This window comes from Pezoporus wallicus, unplaced genomic scaffold (genome assembly GCF_028554395.1).
Source record: "Pezoporus wallicus isolate ANWC-B61680 ecotype Strahan unplaced genomic scaffold, APGP_CSIRO_Pwel_v1 contig_2025, whole genome shotgun sequence".
NCBI classification, from domain to species: Eukaryota; Metazoa; Chordata; class Aves; order Psittaciformes; family Psittacidae; genus Pezoporus; species Pezoporus wallicus.
Window position 1 is genome coordinate 1,125,840 of NW_026640253.1, and position 25,987 is coordinate 1,151,826.

General features: G+C 40.8%; 1 protein-coding gene across 7 annotated transcripts in view; it reads left to right on the top strand.

Moving 5' to 3' along the window:
• The first annotated feature begins 778 nt into the window (after positions 1-778).
• SOX6 (SRY-box transcription factor 6) overlaps positions 779-25,987 on the top strand; it is a 371,657-nt gene continuing 346,448 nt past the window's right edge. For 2 of the 7 annotated variants that reach the window (XM_057418201.1, XM_057418197.1), the window contains exons 1-2: positions 5,591-6,500; positions 6,864-7,063. The gene's annotated coding sequence lies outside the window, so the exon portion shown is untranslated. Of the gene's footprint in view, positions 801-4,801; positions 5,268-5,590; positions 6,501-6,863; positions 7,064-25,987 lie in introns of those variants that run through there. The other 5 variants (XM_057418198.1, XM_057418194.1, XM_057418196.1 and 2 more) reach the window with 3 other exon arrangements.

The window sequence follows — 25,987 nt, forward strand, 5'->3', positions numbered from 1 at the left end:
CCATCGGTGCCGGTGCAAATACCCCATGGCTTCTCTCCGCCAGAGCGTGGAACAAATCTGCCGGTTGCCCTGAGGTTTTTTTTCAGGCTTTATTGGCAATGTAGGAGCAGGTAAGGCGGCTGCTGGCTGCCAGCGATTCCCGTTGCACTTGCAGAAAGCAGCAGAAGCCGGTGGAAGTGGGAGCGTGGTCTGCTCTTCATTAGGGAGGGGGGAACGGACCCTGGAGGTGATGCAGTGAAACACTTCTACTTCCTTGCATTATGATTGTTACAGATCACGGGCGCTCTCCTTTTGTAACATTCACTTCAAGCATTCTCAGATCCTACCGGAGTAAGTTCTGATTCTCCCCTTTAGTTTACATTGGGGTTGTCAAAGGATTAAATAAATGAAACTTTATTTGACCGTGGAGTTTACAGACCCTGGGATCCCTGCGCGCTCTGGCCTTATTCTAATTCTATAGCGGTAATTACCCTTCGTTTCTTTAAGTGCAATAGATTTATTGCCTTAGAGACTATGCACAGTTTGATTGAATTATTCATTTTTTTTTTTCTTTGGTGTAGACTGCATCTGGGGACTGATGTGACGTGTAGATATTTTTTTTTTTTTTTTTTTTTCCCCAGGAACAAAGGGAATGTGGAAATGAAAGAGAGAGGGAGAGAGAGGCTGGCAGATGTGATGAGATGCGGTGAAGGTGTATCCAGCTTGGCACTCCCACTCCTCTCTTCTCCTCTCATTGCAGCCCTGGGTGACTCTCAGGCTAACACAAACAGCTTTTCTTCCGCAGCCTGCCCTCTGTCACTGTAAGTACAACAGCCTTCTCTTATCAGCATGCAAATTCCAGCCACACACTACCTTATCCTGGTGTTTGCACTTTAGATTTACAGAAGGGACGTTTAAAATGAACTTTCCGAGACAGGAAGGGGTTTTCATGCCGAGCTTGCTTTTATTTTCTTTGTAAAAGTTTATGTGTTTTTTTTTTTCAGTTCCCCCCCCCCCCCTTTTTTTTTTTGGAACGGGGGGTGGAGTGGGGAGGTTGTTGCTGTGGCTTTTTTGTCTCCTTATCAAGATGAGGCACAGTTTCAAATGAAATTAAAATCTCCTTGATCCTCTTTCTGCCAGGACAATACATTGTGTTGGCAGATGCTGCTGTAAGGAAATCAGAGTTTTTGTTTTCAGTCAGATCTTTAGCATTGGGCGTTATAAAATGTAAACCTCCCCTAAATTTTGAGGAAATCGCCAGAGGTTCTTATTCTAGGGGAACTCGGACCAGCTGATGGGTTTGATTATGAAGAAACGTGCAGTACTTTCATCTAGTCTAACAAAACTTTCTCCCAGTCGGATGATCAGGCTTTAACTTCTTTTCCTTTAGCTTTCTTTCAGATGCTGTAGATTGTTTTGCAAAAGTTTCTCTCAACATCTCTAGCAATCCTATAAAAAGTCTTCATTGTCGGGGAGTGTCAGTAGAGGGAATTTATAAATATGCCTGTTAATTGTCCGGCATTAATTGGTGAGAGGGGAGTTTAGAATTGGATGAATGACTTTTAGGGTAGACTTTCTTGCCCTTTAAATCAAGACTTCCAAGACTGTTCCACCAACTCTACGGGAGTTTAGGTTTGCTCATCACCTTAAAGATGCGGCAAGTAAAACAACACACAGGTTGCTTCTCTTATTGAATGTTGCTTTACTTTAACGTATTTAATGAGGGAGACGACGAAAAATGCAGTGACAGCTATGAACAGGTAAGTGCCCCGACGTGAACTGAGCGCCTCCGATCCCTTCCCTCTGCAAGGACCCACAGCAGTTCAGCATCCCATCCCAACATCTGCTTGCGCTCCCTGCTCCGGCTGCTTTTAGCCTTAATGAAGCAAAACCAAGGGAAGTAGTTTAAAACGCGGGCTTTAAACGTATAATAATGCTAAAAGTAAAAGCGTTTTCTTGTTTCTTGGCACGTGTATACGCTTCTACACGGGGGGTGTTCACATATGCAGACAGAGGGGACCGCAAATATTCCTGTGCAGCGCACATACCCGTACATTTACATACAATGCCCAATGAACCCTCTTCTACCGCGGAGAAGTTACAGATCTCTGGCGCTGTATGTTCCGTCTGTAACTTAATTGATCACACAGGGGAAGCAACAAGCTGGAGTGTCTACTCGCGCTCCTCCTGGGATGTGTCTCCGCGGTATTCTGCCCCAGCAAATGTCACTCGCTGCAGAGGGCTTGCGGGAGCGCAGCAAGATGCTCCCCGATTTAGAGCTAGGTGGGCAGTAAGATTTGACGCCTTAATTATCTCTTGTCCCATTACCGCCTCGTATTTAATAAGGAGGACGCTACATCTTGAGGAGTGTTTGTGGGGTTTCTGTCCCCCCTTTTTCCCGTTTATTGAAAGAAAAAAAAACAACTTCCAGTAATAAATTGATGGGGTTGCAAGCTCGGCCAGGGTAGTTCATCCTTGTAGTCTGATTACATCCCTTTTCTTACAGAGTTCTCTTTCTTTTCCTGCGCCAAAGCTACTAGTTATGCAAAAAGTCAAGGTGTTTCTTTTACTTGCAGCAGGCTTAAGCTTACAAGGAACGTGTTAGTGACCAGTCACGGGGATTCTTGTAATTAAAGATGAAAATGGACATAGCAAGAACTGAAAAGGCAGCTATTTCCTGTTGTTAAATCCATAGTCCAGATAACTGCAGCAAGGTGAATACTTTGAATTAGCTGAAGGCAGGTGAATACAAACTCAGTACTTACAATCTTACAATTTATGCCGTATCTCCAAAATTCAGGGGTTTAGTATCCTTTATTAAAATTGAAAGAATGCACAGAAAACAGCTGTTGTGCCCTCGGCCAGCTAATTTGATGATAAAGATTTACTGGATAATTTCAAAGTTCTGTTTCAAGCTGTTTGCTGCTTGCCGAATAGGACATGATTGCTCCTTTCATGTAATGGAATTCCCCAAAATACTGTCTAAAATAGGTCCACTACTCCAAGAGGTTCTGACTTAAAACTCATTTTCCTTGCACTCGACTCGAGAGGGGCAATAATACCTCGGATAGCAGGGTAGAGGATGCAGTGTGCACGACTCCAGAAGTGTGTGGAGTTTTACAGCATGTTAACAAAATGAAATAGAGCCAGATCAGATCAGTCTTGTGCCATCACGTCCATGCTCAGTTTTCATCACGCCCTTATGAAGCCAGGCTCATTCACAGTGGGGCTGAGTATGCTTCTGTGTCTAAACTATCCCGCAAATTTCTACTAGAGAGAAGAGGAAAGCAGAATCAGGCTTTCTCCTCTTCTTTTTTGGCCTCTAAGTTATGAAGCTATTTTAAAATTAAAAAGTTTCTCTGTTACTAGCTGTTCCAGGCGCCTTCTGGAAAATGGGGAGAAAGTGCCAAAAATACAGAGATGAATCAACAACTTCTCTCTCTCTCTCATTTTGTGGGCTTGAGGTTGCTTCCCGCACTCCCATCTTAACAACAGTTTAGCCTAGGTGTGAATAATATCAAAAGAGGGAGACATTAGCTTCGCAGCACTGTTTGCCCACCTGACCTGAGGGCCCCTGACAGTTTGAAACACTCTTTTCTGTTTACCTTTGGAATGTAAAATTACAGCAAAGAGACTTCTTGGATTTGCAATACTTGTGCCACTGGTTGATATTCTCCTCGGCTCCTTATAGTTTTATCTTTTTCCTCCCAGATCCCTCCCCCCCCCCCCCCCCCCCCCCCAATAGCACTTCCAAGGGAGCGCGAGTTCCTAAATTGGTATTCAAGCTGATATTCAGTAGGCAGAGATATTTATATATTGCCGCTGCTAAAATCTCTCGTTCTCACCACGAGAATCCCAACTTCGGCTCCAGTCCGTCCTAAATCAGTTTTTCTTCTACAGTCATACCTGTCTACCTTTTAACGGTGCTCACGTTTTACCTGTCTGTTGAACGCATCTCTAAATAGTTTGTGGGCTCCGAGTGTCTCCTCTCCCCTGGGTCCCCGTAGCTGGACTCCTATTTCTAGTGTAATTTACACTTTACAGTTCATTTGGTCATCTGTTGGGTTTTTTTTCCGTGTTTTTTCCTTTTCTTTTTTTTTTTTTCACCCTGACGGAGCTATGGGATCGGGCTCCTCAGAGCCCCATTTATCAACTGCCAGTGAGCGCTCGACGAGTACTTTCCTCCGCGCTTCCCCCTCCAGACTTTCCCATGTCCTGCGAATAGTCTCTTTCCCGCTACCCACCCCCCCTTTTTTTTTCTTTCCATTATCTGGGAGCCGGGTCCCGGTAGGACTTGTGTGGCGGGTGCCTCCCCACGCACTCCCGGGAAGCGCCGTGCCGGGCGGGGAAAGGAGGGAGGGAGGGCCGGCTGGTAACATGCTACTGCTCCCCCCCGCCCACCCAGCGCAGCCCTGGCCCCTCGAAGCGGCTCTCCCGGCTTTCCCCCCCCCACTCCGCCCCGCTCCCCCTTCTCCTTTTCCGGCCCCCGCCTGCCCTCACCGCCCCGCCCTCGCACCCCCTCCCCGGCACAACTTTCTAGTACCTTTCCTCACCACTCCGGGCAATCAGTGGTCATTAGAAGAGAGAGGTTTAGGGTTTCATTTGTCTAACAGCAATGTGAGTGGTGATAGCTTCTCGGGGATGCGGCTGGCAGCCTGGGGTGATTTCACTTTCTGTTTTGTGCTCACTTTCTCGGCAGTTGTTGCTTTCCCCGCTCGCTCCGAGTGTCTCTCTCTCTCTCTCTCTCTCTCTCTCTCTCTCTCTCTCTCTCTCTCCCTCCCTCCCTCCCTCCCCCCCCGTGTTGTCTCATCTTGCCTGTGCTGTCTGGGCGGGGGAGCTCTGCCTCCTTTTGCCTTCCTCAGATCAATGCCCTGGCCACTCACTTTCTGATGTTGCACGACGGGAAATGCTTTGAATACTTACGACATGGCCGCTCACATTGATTGCCAAGATTGACAGCAGTTAACCATCGCCTTCACTTGTTTCAGGAGGAAAAAAAAAAATAATAATGAACCTGATTGTAACCAAATCTCCAGGCAACCCATCCGCAAACTTCTAACGATCGGGATCCTGCACCACATCCATGGCCCGGAGAAACACCAGCAGACTCTAGTTAATTTATTTTTATTTTGCCGAATTGCTCCCCATTTATTCCTTCTTCTCTTCCCCTTTCACCTCCTTCCCTTTTTTTTTTTTTTTTTTTTTAATGAAAATTACCGAAGCGCGTTGCAAAAAAAAAAAAAAAGGAGGCTCTCCTAGTGCTTTGTGCCACACTGGATCCCGAGGAGGTAACCAGGAAAAAGAAGCCCTATTGTGTTGTATACCTGTTGTTTGCTGTGGTGTGTAGTGCTGCGTGGCTTGGCGGTGGCGGTGGTGGTTTAATGGGGTTTCGCTGGATTTATGTCGCTTTGCAGGAGAGAATCCGGTTCCCCCTGCGCTGTCTTTAATGGGTTATTAGTTGCAATTGAGTGAAGCAGCAGCGACCGGAGATAGATCTGTTGTTTAGCTTTCACCATTGTTGAATTCACCCCTTCCTCCGCCTCCCCCTGCACGATTATTTACTTTTATACCACGAGGGTGGTGGTGGTGGCTTTTTTTTTTCTTCCTCTTCTTTAGGGAAAAGTAGTTCTAGTCTCATCCCGGTACGAGTTTCCGGGGCTGCTCGAATCCCGAGGTTTCCGAGACGTTGAGGGACCCCAGTACCTTGAAATCACAACACTTTCTCATCCTTCCCGAGTAGAGTTTATTTTAAAATGTAGTGACAGATCAGTGTTGTATTTTAAGATCACCCACGGCAGGCGAACACATGGTGCGGGAAGATACTGTACGTAAGGAACTAACACGAGAGGGAGAAAGAGAGAGAGGAAAATTAAAATCTGAAATCTTTGCGAGCAGAGCGCTGCTGTCATTACTCTGGAGTGCTCGCGTGGGTTTTGCTTCACGGGTAACCCCAAAAGACACGAGGTGGAAAGAGGCGAGGGAAGTTCAGTGTCTCTTTTAGATTCCCCGTTAAGTTTGAGGTGGGTAAAGTGCTTTGGAGTTCGCCGCAAGCGAGTGCCAGCCTCGGAGCCCGGAGAAGCGCAGAGCTCCGGCGGGGAGGCGGCAACGCTGGTTTTGGCCACAGCGGGGCACTGTCCGGGGAGCTGCCGCTCCGGGCCGGCGCCTTATCTCGCCAGGCAGAGGCTTCGGATAAAGTTATACTGAAAACTTTAAAATTGATATCGCACCCTAATTTGTGATACACAGGGCGGGGGAAAGAAAGCAGTCCATCATCAGAGAGCTCTGTTTACACCCGGGAAGGGAAGATGTGTGCTGCTTTGTGGAAACGTTCGGCTTGGGATTTCTTGCTGCCTTAGCTCTTTGCCGGAGGTCATGCAAATCGACCTTAAAAGAATGCATAAGCCATAAATTAAAATAAACCCTTAGCCAGAGGCTGATCCATAAGTAGACAATACCTAACCTGGACAAAACGGCTTCCTTTGAGAGCTGAAAAAAAGAATAGTGCCTAAACTAAATGCAAAGTAAGTTTTCAGGAAGTATTTCGCTTACTATTACTATTGTTATTATGATTATTATTTTAAAATAAAATAGTGGCAGTTGCAGCAAGCCAGCGCAGCTGTTTACAGACGGTGCTGTAGGATACAAGCAAGGCAAGGTGTGTCTGGTGGAGAGCTTGTTCTTCTCCTGCTTTCACTACCTTCGAAGGTGTTTGGGTCTTGATGGGGGATAAGAAGCCTCTTAAACCGTATAAGCAATTTAATGTTTGATATCGGATAATGCTGAAGAGTTTACGAACAAATCTGGGTTGCCTGCAACTGTCACATGCGCGCACACAAGCTGTGTCTGTGTATAATAGTCTTGGGGCTTGTTTTTTTTTCCCGCAGCTTTTGACAATTGTTCCATTCATGATCCTGAAAGGAATCATCAGTGGGAGCTAATGAGTGTGTGCCTCCGCGGCTCGCCCTGCTCCAGGGCGGCGCGGGCACCGGCGCGGCCGCCGAGCCCGCTCGTGTCATGCCTGCACGCGTGTACCGGCGGCTGCGTGTGCATATGTGAGACAGAGTTATAGGCGTGATGTGAGCAGGTACTTCCACGCATGCATTAGCGACTACGCTGCCAGAGGGCTGCTCCTCTTCAGAGAGAGCTCCCCAGCTCCCTGCCCGAGTTGTGTGGAGCAGCGCCGAGCAGTTAACCCGCTGTGCAGCAGGGGTTGTGTGCTTCAGCAGAGCAGGGCCTTGAGGTCAATCACAGGCGCTGATCATATCGATTTGATTGCTGTCTTTGCTTACTGCGACCCGTTTCACAGGGGTGTGCGGGGGTGTGTGTGGGTGTTTGGTGTTTTGCTGTTGTTTTTTTTTTTTACGGACAGGAAGAAGTGTGACAACGTGCAAAGACAATTAGTGTTGTGTCTGAGTGGCGGGGGGGGGGGGCTGAAGGGAAAATCAGCCTGGTGGAAGCCTGGGGACGGCAGATTAGTGCTGTCGTAGGGGTGTTTCCCCAAAACATAGACAGTGAAAACTTTCTGTGATAAAGTAATATATCTTCGCCTGCTGTTTGCAGATAAGTATATGTTTATTAAGCTAATTCAAATAGCCTTCGGCGCAAGAGTGGCACTCTGTTCCTACTGTTTTCTTTTACCCTCGTATTAACATTCTTGGTATTTCCATCTCCAGTGCTGATCGAGAGGACAGAAGTTTTATCCAGTCCTGTGTTTCAAGTCCAAAAATTAACGAATTTCCCTTTCTATACTCGTGTAATGGAGTAATATTGAAACCTGTTTTGAGACTTCGACTTGACTTGACTTGTTTTATTGACGTGCTTGTGCCCACTCATTTAATTAAGCCATTATGCCATAAAGTAAATAATAAGAATGAATGTGAGATATGTGCATGTAGTCTGCCATTATATACAAATATTTCCCCGGAAAAAGACGCCTTGAAAAAACTTTTTTTCAGCACGGTCATGATTCTTTGGCAAGATCTTATTGCAGGTTTTTGTTTTGAGCCAGGATATTTTGCGTGTTTCTGCGCTCACAATGTTATATGCACAATATGCTCAGAATATAAACAGCAAGCGTACCTAGCAGCTCATTCTAGTAAAACTAAGAAATAATTATTTATAGTGAGTACATTTAAAAGAAAATAATGAGGTCATTTGGAGTATGCTGGAGTTTGAAGTAGCTTGACACCTGGCAGAAACTACATGCGCGTTTTCTTCAGACTCTGCACTATCCATAACTTTTCCTTATAATACATTCTTGTGTTAAGTGAGAAAGGCTGTTTGTAAAACAATCCCCTGGCTGGTTCCAGGGTTGGGTGAAGCTGATCCTGTAATGGCATTTTGTTTTGAACAGTTGCTGTAGTTGAAGTTCCCTCATAAGGTAAGGTGGCACTGGGTCTGAAAGGAGGTCCAAATGCCACATTTATAATTAGACTGCCAATTCAGCACATTGTATCTATTGCTATACAGGGATATACTGCTGTGTCTGGTCTCTCAATAGACTGTATTCAGAATTAGCCAATTCAACTGGTTAAACTTTGGAGTCAAATTTAGAATAGGCAATGAGAGAAGGAAAGAAAGAAAACAATAATGCTTTCTTTTTTCCTCAGCTAGCTATTAAAAGCCAAAGAATATACGGAAACCAAACCAGGCACTGCACTTGGAATCAATGCACCAAGCTCAGCCTGGCCAGCCTCGCCTGCAAAACCATTTCGAAGCGCGCTTCTCTGGGGGGAGGGGAAGGTGAGCCCCTGGGACCGCTCCGAGCACCGCTCTCCGGGCCGCCTCCCTGGCCGCCGCCGGACTCCCGCAGCCGGCGGATGGCAGGGGGAAGGCGTGGGGGCCGGGGCTCGGCTGGGTGCAGCCCTGCCCGGCTCTGCACCGGCCGCGCTGCGGGGCAGGGGCGAGTGCCCTGGTGCCGCCGCCGGCTGGGGCAGTGGGGGACCCGCAGGGCTGACCCGCCGCAACGCCCCGGCCCCCGGAGCGACTCTCGCCGGCAGTTCTCTTCCAGGGGCGGTAGGGGAACGGGGGGGGGGGGGCGGCCCTCCGCGCCCCGCGGAGCCGTGGCGGCTGTCGGAAGGGTCGCGCCCTGTGGCGGGAGGGGGCAGCTGTAGCCCAGCGGGGAAGGAGCGGCCGCCGCCGGGAGACCCTGCGGCTCCGAGGGACACCGGGCCGCGGGCTCCGGCCGCTGGCGTCTGCCCGCGTTGTCCCCGGATTTACGATTCCTGGCTCCTTTTCTCCTGTCATACTTTTTGTTTGGCTCACTCCGGCCTCCTCCCCTAGAACTTTAATTCATTCAGCGGTGAGAATGGAAGAGGTTCTTTGGTCTACATTCTCTCATCCTCTGCTAAATACATTATTTTTTTCTCTCTTCCTCACAGTTCAGTGCTGTTTCAGTACTGTTGGGAGACTTCGCTGGGCTTCTTCAGAGCTCAGTTAGCTCCTTTTGCTGCTAGATCATAGGGTGCAAACTAGTGCCATGTGTATAACACGTAGCATAAAGGGAGTGAGACAGATGGCTGTCTCTCCTTGCACAGTACTGATTCTCTGCTGAACTTAAGTAATTCTGCTTCATTTTTTCCTTATTAGGTTTACACACACAAGATGAGAAACAAAGTGGAGCCCATAAGTTTCCTTCGTAATGCTGCTAGTGCCTGACTTGTAGAAGATAATAACTGATGTCCAAAATTAGTTGCCTTCACTTGTCAGTCTGATTTTGTTCGCAAGTGGGAACTGCCAGTGCTTGTTCTCTAGCCAGTGGTTTTTAATATGTGGCCAGCAACTGTTCGTGGTCACTTCCAGCTGAACTTCTTTTACTCAATGAGGAAAAAAAAAAATCCCTTTGGACGTGGTTTTTGCATCTTTGATTGTATTTTTAGTTGAAAGTATCCTTGTATGTTTGCAGTTCTTAGAGGCCTTGGAATATCTTCTGTTAATAAAGGCCTGAACTTTGCCTGGTGATAGCAAACTGAAATACACTTTTTCTCAGTGAGCATTAGAAAGTTTCTTTAGTCATCTTATATCTGCTAAGCGCTTTTATCACCTTGGGAAATACCACTTCAGGAAGCATATCCATTAATCTTTCACACTTGGTTTGATTTCCCCCTTAAAAGTGTATAGATCATACTTAAAAGGCTTTCATCAATCTATTTATTTATTTATTTATTTCATGGAACTAAAATTACTTGGGAAAGAGAAGCCATGATGCACTTTCCTTTATCTCTCATACAACAGAGTGATGTATATTTCTTTTTCCATAGTGTGGCTTTAAAGATCTGCGGACTGGTTTGACAGAGTTTCTGTGTAAAGACTAACGTTTTAAAAGTTATGTAATAGGGGTGTTTGTGTATATAGAAGCTACATCAACTGAAGTGATACAATGACATTTTTAAAACATTTCAGTTAATATACTAAATCACAAAGACAGAACTTTGAAACTTTTCTGCATGATGTCAGAACCTGTGAGAGAAGTACAGCATTATGTTGTATTCAGTAGTTCAGATAGACCTTATCTGTCAAGTAGCAGCAAAACACAAAGGTGCATGTTTCAAGTTTGTGCCTTAGGAAGCCGTTTTCTAGCCATCTTTTTCAGTGGCTTTTTATGTGATTTTATTTACATAATTTTCTATTTTCTCCTTAGGTAGAACAGCAAGAACAGGAATTTTAGGGGACTTGTTACCTAACCACTGAAACTGCATTTGCTTTTATTTTTTATAAGCCATTCGAATTTTTTTAGACACATGGTTCTCCCACAGTATCGATTGATGTATCGTTACAGACCACAGCATCGTATTGTGAAAACAGCAAAATATGGTAAAATATGTCATTAGAAAGGTTGTGTACTGGACCAGTGTGATGCCTATATGAAATACATATATGCTTATTTAGATGTAGTTCTGCTCAGAACGGGTGGGTGATATGATTTAGCGTAAGGTGTCCCTGCCCACGGCAGGGGGGTTGGAACTAGATGATCTTAAGGTCCTTTCCAACCCTAACTATTCTATGATTCTATGATTCTGTGTTTGCTGGAAAGCAGCCGATTTCTACAGTGATAAAACTGGATAATTACATGTTCCCAAAACCTTTTCAGCACAGAAGTAGGTGTTCTTTTAAAACATTAATCTGTGGCAATAACAAATATTTGTGACATCATTGTAAGAGGTTTCCTGCCAATTTTTAGTTTACTGTCTTTCAGAAAGTCAAGAGTTCTTTGGCACTGGTGAAACTGCTACATGCACTATCATATATTCAAGTATTCAGTGAAGTTTTAAATAATTCTCTTTCAATTAGTACAGCAGGAACCTGAAAAATGGATTTTCTCTTAAAGAAAAAAGAATCAGTTCATAGACATTTCTTTCCTTCTCTTGTATATTTTAAAATACTCATATCAGTTCTGTTTATTGTTTTGTCTCCTTAAATTAAGAAGAAAGAAAACAGTATCCCAAGTTTGAAAATCACTGCTTGGAAATTAGTGTAATCAAATATTTCTTGAGCTTTGTGAATTGGAAAGAGTAATATAAAATTAGATATACTGGTAAATGAGGTTAATCAGACTCATTCATTTCTAGTGGAGAATGAATATCTGTCAATCGATGTTTTTTTTTTGAAGTCAGGCGAAACATCCCTTCAAGTTAATGTGTTTAAGGGTATCATATCAGGGACAGACAGGTACTAGAAGTGATAAAAAACAGATAATCTGCAACAAAATGATTCACAGATGGGTCATTATCTTCTATAGAGAGGTTACACAGATCATATTCTTTATAAAAAGCAAATGTAATTATGTAGAGCTAGGAGTATTATCTGAATAGGTCTGAATATTTAATGTTTTTTCTGAGTGACTAGTAGAATTTGTCAAAGCAAAATATTTTTGGCTTCTTAGAGGCAGCATATGAATGTAAGGTATAGAAAAATACTTGATAAAGTAAAGCTAGGGAAACATTTTGCTTCTTCTGGTGTGAATGTTGTAGCATGTACCTTTAAAATATGCACAAAAATGTTATGTACAAATAAAAAAAAAAAGCTGTAAAGTTAGATATTGGTGATTTATTACATTTCAGAGCCTGTTTCATACAGTGAATGGCTATGTGGCTTCTTTTATATCAGTCGTAAGACAGGATGTCATTTAAATATTTTTTTCTTTCTTCTTGAGCTAGACAGAAAGGTGTGCAGTCAGTTGTTTCTCCAGTCACTGGTAGACTGACATAAGGCAACAGGAAACTCTGAAACCTCAGAGGTGCAGTATTGATTTGATTCCTAACTGCAAACCCTTCATATCATTGCTCCAAATATCTAACTTTACACCAATATTACCCATTCTTTTTATAGTGACACCATGCTTAGTAAAAAACTTCTAAGCACTGAGGTCAGGTGTTGAGATTGGATTCTAGTTTATTTTTTATGAATCAGATAAAGATTTCTGTGCATGAGACTGTATGTGAAGATGAGAGAACAAGAACATTTCCATATCAAAGGCAATGTATCTGAGGCTGCATAGTAATTAAAATGCAGTGGTTTGGACTCTGTGCACTAGCACTTAAGCAGAGCGTTGTTGGGACCTTGTGCCGCATGCAAGCGGTTGTCTCTTGCATACTTCTAGAAATACACTTATAATTTTGTACAAACATTTATGCCAGTCCACACTTTTCTGTGGATAATTTGTATTTCATCCAAACCATTCAAAGTAGAAGTTATTTTTTGAGCAACCCCCTCATTATGGCTTTTGTGCATCAACTATTTTTATTCTGGTTGTTTGTATTTCCTCTTACCAGAATGATGGCTTGTTTATAGTTGTATTTTTTGTGTGTTTCTCTGAGACCCCTTCCATATACCACTGAAATTTTACTACTTGCTTGAAATATCTTGTATTAGAAACAAAAATGCCACTGTCTTTTTAGATTTATTGAAGATGGTGTGATTTCTTACATACCATACTTTTATGGCAAATTAAATGCATGTGCTGGAACATTATATTTTTAATGAAACAATATGTGTTTACACATTCCAGCTAACTGTCACACCATGTAAGAATTAATACATTACACCATGAACCTACTGATGTGGGAAAATCAATATAAAATACTGTAGGGCTCTCCCTATCTGGATACTCTTTTCTGGAATAAATGTGATTTTCATTTCTGAGTAGATTGCCCTGGTGAGGAGCTCTTCCAGAAAGGCTGCTGTTGAATTGTTTACTTCATAAACTGTATTGGTCAGTGTCCCAGTGTGGGGGAGGCAGCTAGTGCTGCAAATTTTCTTATTACTCATAGATACTCATTCTACAGAGACTCCATCCATTAATGCTCCAAAGCTATTTAGTTGGAGCATTTAGGAAGTCTTCATATTTAACAGATGTTTCTACTGTGAAAGTATTGTTTTACAGCAATCTTGCAATCTCACTTCTTCTTGTCTAGTTTTGGATTACAATTGGTGTATGAAGTCCTGAGTACTTTGAGCTAGAGTATCACACTTTCTGAGGTGGTTCTGTGTGCTTTTTACATCTGTATTATTGTTGTGGTTGGGCTTGTTAAACTGAGTTCCTGACCATTTGTGGTTAGTAAAAACCCATGGTATTTTTGCACGAGTAGGGGGGTTAACCTCAATGTCATGGCTTAATTGCAGCTAAGATAGGACGTAGTTGCCCATCTACATTCTTCTTACAGTTCTAACTGGCACAGTTAATCCTCACTTCCTTTCCTCGGTGTGGTAGAGTAGTGTGCTAAGGACACTTGCAGCATTTTACTTCAGAAGTACCAAATCCAGCTATTGGAGTAATATGTGGAACTATATAACGAATTACATTTTGGGAGCTTTCTGGATAAGAGGGGTGCCAAATGCCTAACTGGCTTATTATTATTAGGATTAACATTTTGAAGGTTTTAATATATATGTTTTTTGAGTATTGAGCTATTTCAGAAGAATGTTTTGATATTTGATAGATTCTCTGCCTGTATAACTCCATTTACTTAAGTGGAAGGGTGCCATTTTCCCCCAGCCACAGGTGCATTCCTTAGGACGCAATGCAGTTCCTTCTGGATTCAATGGAACAACCTTTCTGTGATGCTGCTGGGAGGGGTGTGGGGTCGCATGTGAAGGCCCTGTTTGCGTTGGATTCACTGTAGAAAATAACTTGGCTTCAGTTAGAGTGGAATCAGGTTTATCCACATGATGTTGCTCATGGCTTTAGGATGACATTAACAGGAATTCATCTCACATAAACTACATATTAGATCAACTATCCTTCCATTTCTCATCTTCCAGTGGGTCTTCTGATACAGTATGTGCAGTGTGTGGAGATTCTGACTGCTGACTTACTATAATGGTGGAGGTTCTCTTTTTTCTTTCAGTCACACCTGGTCTGCCAAAGGCAGATTATATTCCTGCAGATCCTTTCATATTTTTCTTCTGCTGAAGGATTCATGTAGGCCACTACATTAAGAATGTACTTTATTCAACCTGTAGTGCAAGTATAATTAGATGTGTGCATGTTTTTTTTTCATTTACATAAGTAGACATGTTTCAACATATTTTTAGTAGTATTTTTGTTATGGTAGTGCCTATGATTGAGATTTTGTATTCACCTCTGATTTACATGCGTACATTATTACATTCTGCTATCTGTATCTGTTCTTACTGCTTGCCCCAAGGATCAAAGATAAATTCTAGGAAAACCCTTTCACGTTTTCTGGTTACCTTCTATAGGCTCTAGTTCCCATTATACTGTCCATTCTTTCCACATAGAAATTATGGTAACTATGGTATTTCTCTTTGAAAGTAACAATGGAATCTTTTCATTTATTTCAAAAGAAGTTAGATATAATCAACTTTTTATCTTGATTTAATGAGCTAGAAGATAGTTAACTGGTGTTGGGATGAGATGACAGCCACACAGGCTGTGAAGAGTAAGTTTAGAGAAGTGTAGTGAGATGGAAAAATGTGAAACAAAAGAGATCAAGAAAGAAAGGTATTGTCACCTAATGTTCTAGAAAAAGGAGTAAGATAAAACTTCTCATTTCTGCTGACCAGTAGTACAACAGATCTTTTGTGCTGTTCTTAGTGGTGTTATTTATGTATTTCGATCCCTGTTAGAATACCCCAAGTTACAAATGTGTCAGCATACCTGCCAGCTTAAAAAGGAATGTTCTTATGCTAGAAGATCTGCCTAGATTTAAAGTACTGAGTGGGCAATCACTTTGCTGCCTTAAGGTGTAAGAATGTGCTAATATTAGCCGTTCTGGCATCTGGCTACTTTGGATTTGGAGAGCAGATTAGGCCATTAGCCTTTCTGCTTCAAAGTTGTTGTTGCTGCAGGTAAATAATCACAGGTTCCCTTTATTCTTCAAGAATGACTTACACGGGTCAGGGATATGTTAGTTTATGTGGTATCATGCCTTTGGGCTTCTGCACCATTTGCATGATGCTCCCGAGAGATGGCAAGTTTAAGGTAGCCGCCAGTAGGCATAACAATCCCTCTAAGTTTGCGCACTTCACTGCCTCTGTATATTAACTCTTATAGACATGGTGGAATCAATTCAGGTGTGTCTTTATGCTCACCCACATCCTCAACCTAGACTTCAAGGGACTATGTCTAGTGGGTGTTCCAGTAGTTAAGTGGGTCTTTGTTCCCTGCTTTGCAGATCTTCACTCAGCCTTTGGTGAAGGCCAAAAAATTCTGGCTTGTGCATACAGCCTTTCCTTGTGATTCCTTTTTTTCTTCAGTCAGTGAAAACTCTCATATTTTGATCTTCACCATTGCCTCTAAACAATAATGATTCAATCTGTAATGTTTATTTTAAGAATGTAACAAAAAGTCTTAACTAGTGATGGTTGTGGAGATGCACCGCTCTGTATTTAGTGCAGATATACTGCCACACATTTTATGGGTTGAATGGCTGTGTCCACTAGCAGTTGATTTGAAAACACCATTGCACACCACTCTGTGATGGAAAGGGGATTGAATTACAGACCCAAAGTCATGGTGTAAAAGTGAAAGGTTTTGAATGCTGTGTCACATATTCTATTCAGGGAAAGAGGAAAGGTTGATAGGAGAGAGAAGGTAGCTGAGGGACCTAAAGAGTAATTAGTGAGGATTAGCTGGAGTTTCTAATTTATGAAGCTCTCCCTTGGACAGGCTGGATTAAATTTTTCATGATGTAAGTATATTGTCTCATATAACCAAAAGGAACAGGAGGAAATGGTTTTGATGAATCTTATGTAAGGGAGATTTCTCACAGAAGTGAAAACTTCAAGGCATGAGCTATTGCCAATTCTATTTCTGATGTTTGGGTTGGGTTCTTTTTTCCTACCTTAGTTGACGTGGCACAGAAATGCCTATGATAACAAATAACCAGTAAGAGACCAGTAAATCCAGCCCCAAATTGTTTTTGATTGCTGCATTCCTCTCGTGGCAGACTTTCTATTTCAGTAATTCAGTATGGGATAATTAGATAAAGAAGGTGAATGCTCGTTTCCCCTCATGTTGTCCAAGAGTGGCTCCTGCATGATATTTCCTGTCTTTCACATATTGTCTCTTTAGTATCAATAGCAACTAGATGCAAATCAGCATGGCATCTGCTAGTTTGTTTTCAGCTGACTGGGCTAAACAGCACATATGGACTTTATCACCAGGAGGCTGTGACCTCATCACAGACAAGTGGCATTCCCACAAGTAGGTAATGAAGCACCCCTATTGAGTGTAGCTAAAAGTCCAAATCCTCAGTAGAGTTATTACATATTCACTTTAAACAGCTCTCCCAAACTTTAAAGCTATCCCTTGGTTTTTTAAAACCCACTCACTGCTGTAGCTGGAGCGGCAGCTGTTGCCGGTCTCTGCTGATGCCACACTGTATTGAATCGGGCCTTCTTGAATGTGTGGGAGAAAAGAAGGGATGAAAAAACAAAGGGAGAGGAAGAGGAGGGGAAGGGATATGAAAGGATAAAGATGGCAGGGAAGAGAAAATGTGTTGAACTGAATAGTAACTTTAATGCTCTTACTGCTGTTGATCATACATATAGAATGTAGTCAGTATTTGGTAATAGCTTGATATATTTAAATTATTGAAATTCTCTATATAGATGGTGTAATGCTATCTTTTTAAGAAGGTAACCTGCAGTGGTCAAAAAAAGTCCCCTCTAGTGCTTAGTGTGTTCAAGACTGAACTCCATATTCCTTTTCTGTTGGTTATCAAGTTGTTCATGACAAATACTTTGAGAGCCAGGTTATCTGTATTTGCTGTCTGAGAAAAAGTGGATCAGTTTGAGTGGACCAGTTTGGTCATTCATTGGTATTTTTTAGCAAGTGGACAGAAATACTATTTTATATGAACAGCCTGTGAATACCTAGCATGAATCTTAAACATTTATGTGTTTTACTGCTCCTTCCAAAAATGATTGATAGCAAATATTGTTGAAAGGGTTTAGAGATTCTGAATGATCAGTATAAATTAGTAATCCCAATACTCTTGCACACCAATTTGTGGTCTGAATGTTGAATGTGAAATGAAATTGTATTTCATGTCTTTTTGATCTTGTTAGCAATGAAGGTTTGAAACTAGCTAAAAGCAAAGCAGAAATTAAATAGATGCTTTAGAACCTGCAGTAGTCAGTTTCTGTGGATAAGAAGGGAGGGAGAATGCTTGAATGAAAGGAAATGGGGGTTGGGGAAGGAAGAAAAAGGGTAGGGTGAGAACCAGAGACACAGAAAAAAACCTAGGATGTGCGGGGGCAGCTCAGCATTGGTGGATGTAGCCTTTCAAGGCATACTTAGTGACTTTATTTTTCTCTTTCTCCTGTACTCTTCTACTTTCTAAGAAACTGAGGATGGGATATCAAAATCAGCATTTTTGTCACTCACAATCAGTTGGGATATTAATTGAGCTTAGAGTGGGAGTACTGACTGAACATCTGTTGACAACTGGGATGTATAACCTCCAGAAAGGGGAATATTTTGTTATGTAAAAGGGAAAAATAGTTTTCCTATGTTCTCAGCTTTCTGGAAAGTTGTGCAGTTCTTGTACTTTCAGTGTGAGGATTTTTTTTTTTTTTTTTTTTTTTTTTTACATGATAGACAATTCTTTTAGACAAACTAGACCATGGCCTGTAGTCTTCCATTTGTGCATGCTAGGCTGTTCTGGGCCTGCTGCGCCATGTTTAAGTAACTGTGATGCAGGCTGGCCTGCTAGTTGTGTTGTAGGGGTAACAAATAGGGAGCCAGGCCAAAAATATGAGAAATTTGAAGCTTTATCATAAAAGGCATTGAGCCACTGAAACTTCCAGGGAAGGATATGTCCTCAGTATCTCTCCTAAGAATGTCCACGGTTAGTAGGGTCATCCATTACTGTGGCTTGATGGGAATTCTTGAGCACATAAAACTATGCCACAGTGCATGTCAGCTCTTTTTCTTTTTCATGTCAGCGGTAGACCAGGGTTTCCCATAGCAATGCTCTGTCTACTTAAAGCTGGTACATTGAGGCAGTTGGCTGTCCAATAATTTTAGGGTCACTCTATTACTGGTTATACCTGTTCACTATTTCATTTCTGTGCTATAAGGCAATATACTTGTCTAAATGAGGCACAGTACCCACTACATAAAATAGTTTTACACTGTTTGTTTTGAACCTTTTTTCACACACGAAGATGCATGTGATTCTTTCTATTCCCTTTAAGTTTCTTTGTGCAAATTCTCACTTGATTAATGTATCAGCATCTTATTCAGCTTTTTTAAGAATTCAAATTCTAATAAAATACCTTTACTTGTGTTTAAAAATATTTGATATGTCAGTTTTTCTGCAATGAATAGGGCCCTGAAATAAAAATATGAAAAAAAGGCAGAACATAAACCACATAAAACGAACAACCCCTTTTGCAAACAGATAAAAGGCTGTTTAATGCTAGCCATTACTACTTTGATGTGAGAAATTAATTTATTTGCATTTTTGTTCTTCTGCTGTTTTGCTTGCCTGAAAGCATGCTTGGTGTCACACCAGTTTTCATAGGTCACACTTGACCTCAGTCTCCTTGTGGTGAATTCCAGAGCTGTGGTAAAGCCAGTTGCTGGGTAAAAGATTCTCATTTGCCAGAAATAATTAATAGCCACAGACTGCCTGTTCAGTGGTGTTGGAGCTGTAGCAAATCTGAAGAGTGTGTGTGAAGAGCAGTTTGTCTCTTATTACAGTTTTTGTATTAAAGAGCAATGATGAACTGGATAGTTGGCATTAATTCTCAATAATGAAGATTCTTACAACTGAATTCAGCAGCACATGTTTTTTTCTCAGCCACAGGACCTGATGGGCTTTGGTCCTTTTTCTCGGGCTAAAGGAGAATCTTTGGGTTTTTGTTTTTGGACACCCAAACCGAAAGAAAATGCTGCAGTGGACCACAGGAATAGCTGCTTGGCCTTCATTCTTCTACTTGTGATTGTGGAAGAATGGTAATCTGAACTCATAATCTCTGAAAGGTTCACGTGTTTAGAATAAAGTTCAGAGTTACTGACTAAGGCAGGTAGAAAATTAATTTGCTTGAGCTCTTTCAGGTCCAGCTGATAATATTCAGGGTTCAAGTCCTGGAAGATACCAAGTGCTCTGGTCGTAGTTCAACAGAGTATATAAGCACACGCTGAGCTTTAAAGCTCTAAATCTCAATGGGAATGAGACTATGTATATGCTTAAAATTCAGCATGTAAATTCAGTATTTTATTGGACTGGAGCCAATGTGCTTAGCACTTTGGAGGACTGAATCCTTATTCACTAGTGCTGGTTTATATGTTTTTTTGGCTTATGAATTTCTTCACTGACCTGCTCCTTTGTTTAATGGTCAGCCCGCAACATGGTCAGGATTAAAAACTTCTGGGGCTTGTTTTGTCTAGAAGGCTATGGATAATCTTTAGAGGGAATGGCTCATGTTACATAATTACTGATACTAAATAAATGTTCTTTATAAGCAACTTATGTTTAATATGAAATTGCTAAGATTTTTGATCTGGAAGCCAGTGTTTGACCCAGATTTTACTTCTTTCCTTGTTTAGAACTATGTTGTTTATCTGCAGAAATTAATAATGTGTATGTACAATTAGTATATCAAGTTCTGAAGATAAGTTGTCTTTGCTTATAATGACTTGTTCTCAAGTTCTCTTTGCTTTCTACCAGCTTTTTTTTCTCATTCCTTAAGAGTGTTCTTCAGGCAATAATTAGCAGTGGACTTTATCTGAACTGAGATCTCTAGGCAGTTCTGTCAGATATTTGTTCTTGACTCAAAATGTCTTGGACACATAAGGTAATGATTGCAATGGTTTTCTTCCTCCTCTCACCTGTTCTGTTACAAAGCATAATATTGGCACTACCTCAATGGTGTTACAGTTATAGATGCCAGAGAATATTTTTCTCGTTTTGTGTGATTATTCCCAATAATATTTTTCAATTTTTACCTGCATATTTGTCTGCAAGTTAATGACCAAGCATCATAAAGGATCTACTGAACAAACTGAATTAAAAAAAACAAACAACTTGGCAAAATCCGAGATATCAAGGGCAAAGGTGACGGGTGCAGTTTCTCCTCAGCAGGGACAAACCTTGGTCTTTTCAAACCAGTGAGGAAAGAGAATTCCGTTGTCTCTTTAAGAGTTTTTTGCTTGTTCCCATCAAGATGGAATAGGAGTACAATTAAGTGCTAGTTTAAATCTTGATTCTTTGTCTTTCTTTTTGTTTTCCATCTTTAAAATAGCTGAGGTAAAATGTGTATATATATATATATAGCTTAGATTAGAGTGTAGACAGGCATGTTGTTGCATATCTAGCTGGAGGGACAGAAGAAATCATATGTTTAGCTCTTCTTTCTTGCCTCTCAGCTGAGGTGCAGTAAACGTGTGAATGATTCGAATGTAATGTCACTGTGTGGCAAAGAGAGTTAGTTGAAACCACAGCTCAAACCATGTGATGTCTAAGTGGAGGGACAGTAAGTTCTTAGCAGGAAGAGCAGTGGCTTTTTAAACAATTCTAGTTGCATTCATAATGGAACAACACATGCCTGTCGTGTAGCTCAGAGAGTGGTGGGTGCCTGTACTTAGGGCTCCCCTGTATTTAGGGAGGTAGGAGAAATTGGCGTTACCTATTGTTTTGATGGTGCCACAGACCGTGATTAGAGATTATGCTACTTACAGTATTCTTCTTTCCTCTTGTGTAATCTACTTAGACTATAAGGTATAAAGTATGCCTCTAACTCAGTGTTTGCACCATGGATATCGTATTTAAGTGTGTTCTGGGAACAAATGGTAAGAGTTGCAAATATATGAGCAGAGACCTTTTAATGCTGCTGTGTGGATGTGTGCTCTGAATCTACACGAAGAACCTAATTTCCAATTCAGTGTCAGTAAGGTCCTGCATGATTAAAACGCTATGAATTATTTTTTGCCAAGTACCAGAGATTCATTGAAGGAGGATGGTTAAGCATAAATACTTCTAAAAACATTTATCACTTCATGACTTTTAAAATTAGATGGCCCAAGAATGCTTTTGAGAAATTTGAATGATAAAAATGTTACCAGTTCTATATGTACTACCAGACACATCAAAAAATGTGCCACTGACACTTACATATCTCAATCTGATGTCAGTTTTCTGTTAATGATGACTGGGGTTTTTGTATTTTTACTATTATTCTAAAGGTTTATTCAGCTTGACAGTTGTAGGATTAAGCTTTACAAACAAAAGGATAATATATCCCATGTTTACAAGTTAGCCAGAGGCCAGGTTTTATAAACTTTAAATACACCTATTGCTAGTTTATAAAATAGACTAGTCAGTTTTCCAAGAGAGAAAGTAAATGCAGCAATGAAGTTGATTTCTATGAGAGCTTGATACTCTCATATATGATAGTATATTTTGACCTAAAGCAATGTTACACACAAATCCTAAAAATGTTTCAAAAGAAGTAAAAATAAGGAGTGCAAAACAGAGACGTATGGGGCCCGATTCTGTATTTTATACCTCCTGTCAGAGCCTGTAGTTACATTGTAAGGGGCACTGAGCAAGTGACATTCAGTACCATTGAGAGCAGGGCCCATGTAGGATTTTGGAATCTGATCTTTCCAGTGATCTCTGTCAGATGCAATGGTTTTCATTACTTAAAATCTGATACTGAGTTCACGGGCAGGCCTGTAATCACCTGTGTTAGCAACATAGAAAAGTATTTCATGTTTTCTGCCATCTAGCAATACTTTTAAAAGAGATTCAAAGGTCATAACAAGAAAAATAATACATTCAGGAAAATAATTTAGGCTGCACTGGGCAACAGAAATATTTTTTATTTGCAAGCTATGAAATTTCAAGAAATTCCACATGCACGTATGTGCCTGTTTTACAGTTTGCAGCATAGGAATAATTCATCTTCACATCAGAACAGTTGCATGTACAACAGAGAAGAAGAGAACGTCTCAGATGAACTATGGCTGCAATGCTGGGCATTTTTATTTAGTGTTTGGGATTTTTTTTTTTTTTTAATCATGGTGATACATTTAAAATAATGAAATGGAATTTGCCAATGACACTGGTGCACAGGTCTCCTGTAGCACTGAGGAGGTGCTGCCCTGTTAGTTCTCAATCTTGTCACTTCTGGGGAACAGCAGTGAAACTGTTTGTTCCTGACAGCAGACAGCCCCACTGCAGGGCCCTGGTTTCATGTTACATTAAGTATTAGTGCTGTTCTTTCAGGAGCTATTATGCTGTGACATCAAAGATTTTCTGACAGGGCAGTTGTAGGTTAGCACTGAAGTTGTCTACTGAAATTTTTAAGAATGGAATTAAATATATATGATCAGATTTAATATGAGAAATCAGAAACTGCATATAAAATGGAGTCAGTGGTTAAAGAAAGCTGCAAGAATAATTATTTGGTTTGGCCTATTTGTCCTTTCTTGTCCAAGGCAATTTTTATTGCCTTTAATTTCTACAGCAGTTCCAAAAATACTGCCATATGTTAACATTTTTGTGCAACTGCTTATTTTCTGAAAAATGTTGTGTGGAAGAGGAGAAAAAGGACTTCTATGAAAGTTCTCAGTATAGCCCCTGCAGTGCATATATAAATTAAGCCTTGAACAATAATTGTAATAGCCCAAATTCCTTTTTTACTGGTTGCCTAATTACTTAAAAGGATCAAGATACATTTTAAATGGTAAGAAAGCAATTTAAATGGAAAGCAGAACCACAATAGTGATTCTGGAGACTTGAGTCTTTTTGTAAGAGAGAAACTGTAACTGTGTATAGATTGCAATTTCAACTATTTTTACTTGGAGTTCTGAATCCAGCTTCTCTCTGACTTAAAGGGAAGATGATAGGAATTTGAAACTAACTTGCTGTTCAGGACAAAAAAAAAATAAATTCTTGAACATGTGCAACTTCAAATGTTCCTGTAGATTCTTATGTGATGAAATCAGCATTGCTACAACTATAAAATTACTATAATGCTCTGATGAGGCAAGTTTAGTGACAGGAAATATCAAAATTAATTTTGGAAACACATGCTGCATATTTTTGATTACGTTACTAAGGCATTTGTTCCATTTAGTATCAAGCAAGTGAATCGTCTATTAAAAATGAAAATACATACAATAGAGTAATACTTTCCCGGAAAAAAAACCAAAAAAACCCACAATGAAAAAGTTGAACAATACAGCGTAGTGATAAACAGGACAGGAACCTAATTTGTGCTATGTATTTAATACTGTCAGGCATGAGAAAAAGTACATAAAGAATGTACCTCTTTCTTAACAGTGTGGTTTTGTTGTTTTTATTTTTTTCCATATAGTGAGGAATAAGAGGTATGATTCTGAGGTCATTGCTCAGGTAACAGGTAATTTGATTCTTTTGGGACTGTTTTGTTAACTAAAAGCTTGTAGGGTCAATCCTGGAGTTTATATTGTAGTAGAGTATGCTATGTATGCTATACTAATTGACCAAAACTAGCTGTAGGATAGCTTTGACCAGGCATAGTGATCTTGGTTCATTTGGATGACGCTGCTTGACTTCTTCTTTGGTTTCCCTACATTGCAACACACCTATCAGCGAATCAAAATCTTTATGGCTGAACATTCAAAGGCAGCTAGTTTAGAATGAAAACTCAACCCTTTATACAGTATATACTTTATACTGATTTGTGAAGCTATGGGAATGGTGGTACTACCTTTAGGAAATACTCATTGACAGGTGGCAACAGTGGTATACAAAATTATGCTTTTAGGTCTAGAATCTCAAATCACAACATTTAAAGTATATGTAAGAAAAGAAAAATGTGGGTAGTAGAGCTGGGTCTTGCAGAGATTTTTTTAAGTGATTACAAAGGTACATGACAAAATCTGTTTAGCTACTGTGTCTAAACTATTTGTTCATCAATAGTTTTCATTCCCTAGAGAATGTAAGATTGTGGATAGATTTCCTTTCTTCCATGATTTAAAAGTTATGCTGTAAACCTGTGTTTTTTTTTAAAAAAAACAGGAAACAATATGAACTATCAGGAATCCATTTAACTATTTTAGTATTTTGTACAGAGTATCCTTTTATTTGGTTTGCAATCACAATGCCTAAGGACTTTGATACATTCAAGTAATGATGCTTACCAGTGTATGTGCACTGAATCTATTCTGGCAGTATTTTCCTTCTTGCAGCTTCATTGTGTTCTCCCCCCCCCCCGCCCCGAGAAGCTACTGTACTTCAGAATAGGAAACTGTTTAGGGAGGACTTGTAAAACATTCTCTCATTATAGGAAGGTCTAGAGCCCTCTCAATTTCCTGCATAGATTGCCTGGAGTTTGCTGAACAGCTAATATTTCAATTTCTATTTAAATAAACGGCAGTAGAACTGACTTGATAAGTGTGCCACTAAATAGATCATGTTACCACTTAACTTAGGGCTAATGCTTAACAGCCTGGTTTGCTCCATTTTGGTGCCAGTATTCATGTAAACGCCAGGCAGTTCCAACAAAGAAACAAACAGTAGTATTATATTGTATTGCAGCAGCAATTATATTTGGTTGTCTGCAACTGAAAAAAATATCTAGCATGTGAATGTACATTAAACAATTTTTTAATTAACTAGAGGAAACAAAGACTAATTCTATTCTAAATCTAAAACATATTTAAAATCTGTGATTGCACGGATCCCATATATCAAACACTAGGAAATCTAACCTTCTGATAGTTTAGTCTGCCATTAGCTTTTCCTGTTACAGAATGAAAATGAGAAGTACCAAGCGATTAAAGGTGTGGTGTGTACGCAGACAAACAGTATTCCTTGGCAGCTTTAGACAGATAGCTCTTGATTTTCCTGGCTTCTGTTAGACTCCACACAACTTAAAACACTTCTGAGAAGTTGCCTCTGTCTCTTCTTTTATGCTTAAAATGCCTAAATACCACCAGGAAAGCACCAGTAGAAGCCGATAAAGTTTCTTCTTTCAGCCGTTTAGTTTTGCTTTAGTAAATACATAAATAATGAAAATGTTAAACCTGTACTGTATTATCAGGGTCATTCAGGCCTTGAGAAAACAGAATCAGATTCTGTGATGCTGATTCTGTAGTTGCAAAATGTTTGCATGTATGTTGCACATGAGCTAGATGTGTGCGTGAACAGTTTAGAAATTAAGTCAACGGAGAGTGGCCACTTAAGGGTTCCCATTTTTGGAGCTGCCAGAGATGCTGGCAATACTGTAGACAGGTCCTGGAAGGAAGTTGCAAAAACCTGTGTACACCATCTTCCAGAATTGAGTCTGAACAGGATCTTTAGCTGTATCCTGGTATGGGAGAAACTGTGGTTGCTTCAGGTCTTAGACTTTGAATGGCTGCTGAGCAAAATTGAGTAGTTCAGCCCTGATGGAGTCATGATAGGTCAAATGTTGGTATCTGATAACATTATATTTATAAGTGAACAGAAATTTGCCTCTTCCAACTGATTACAAAGCCCAAAGAACTGGCAAGACAATGCTTGCTATATATGCTAGGCAAGAATGTACCATCTGGCATCTATGGACC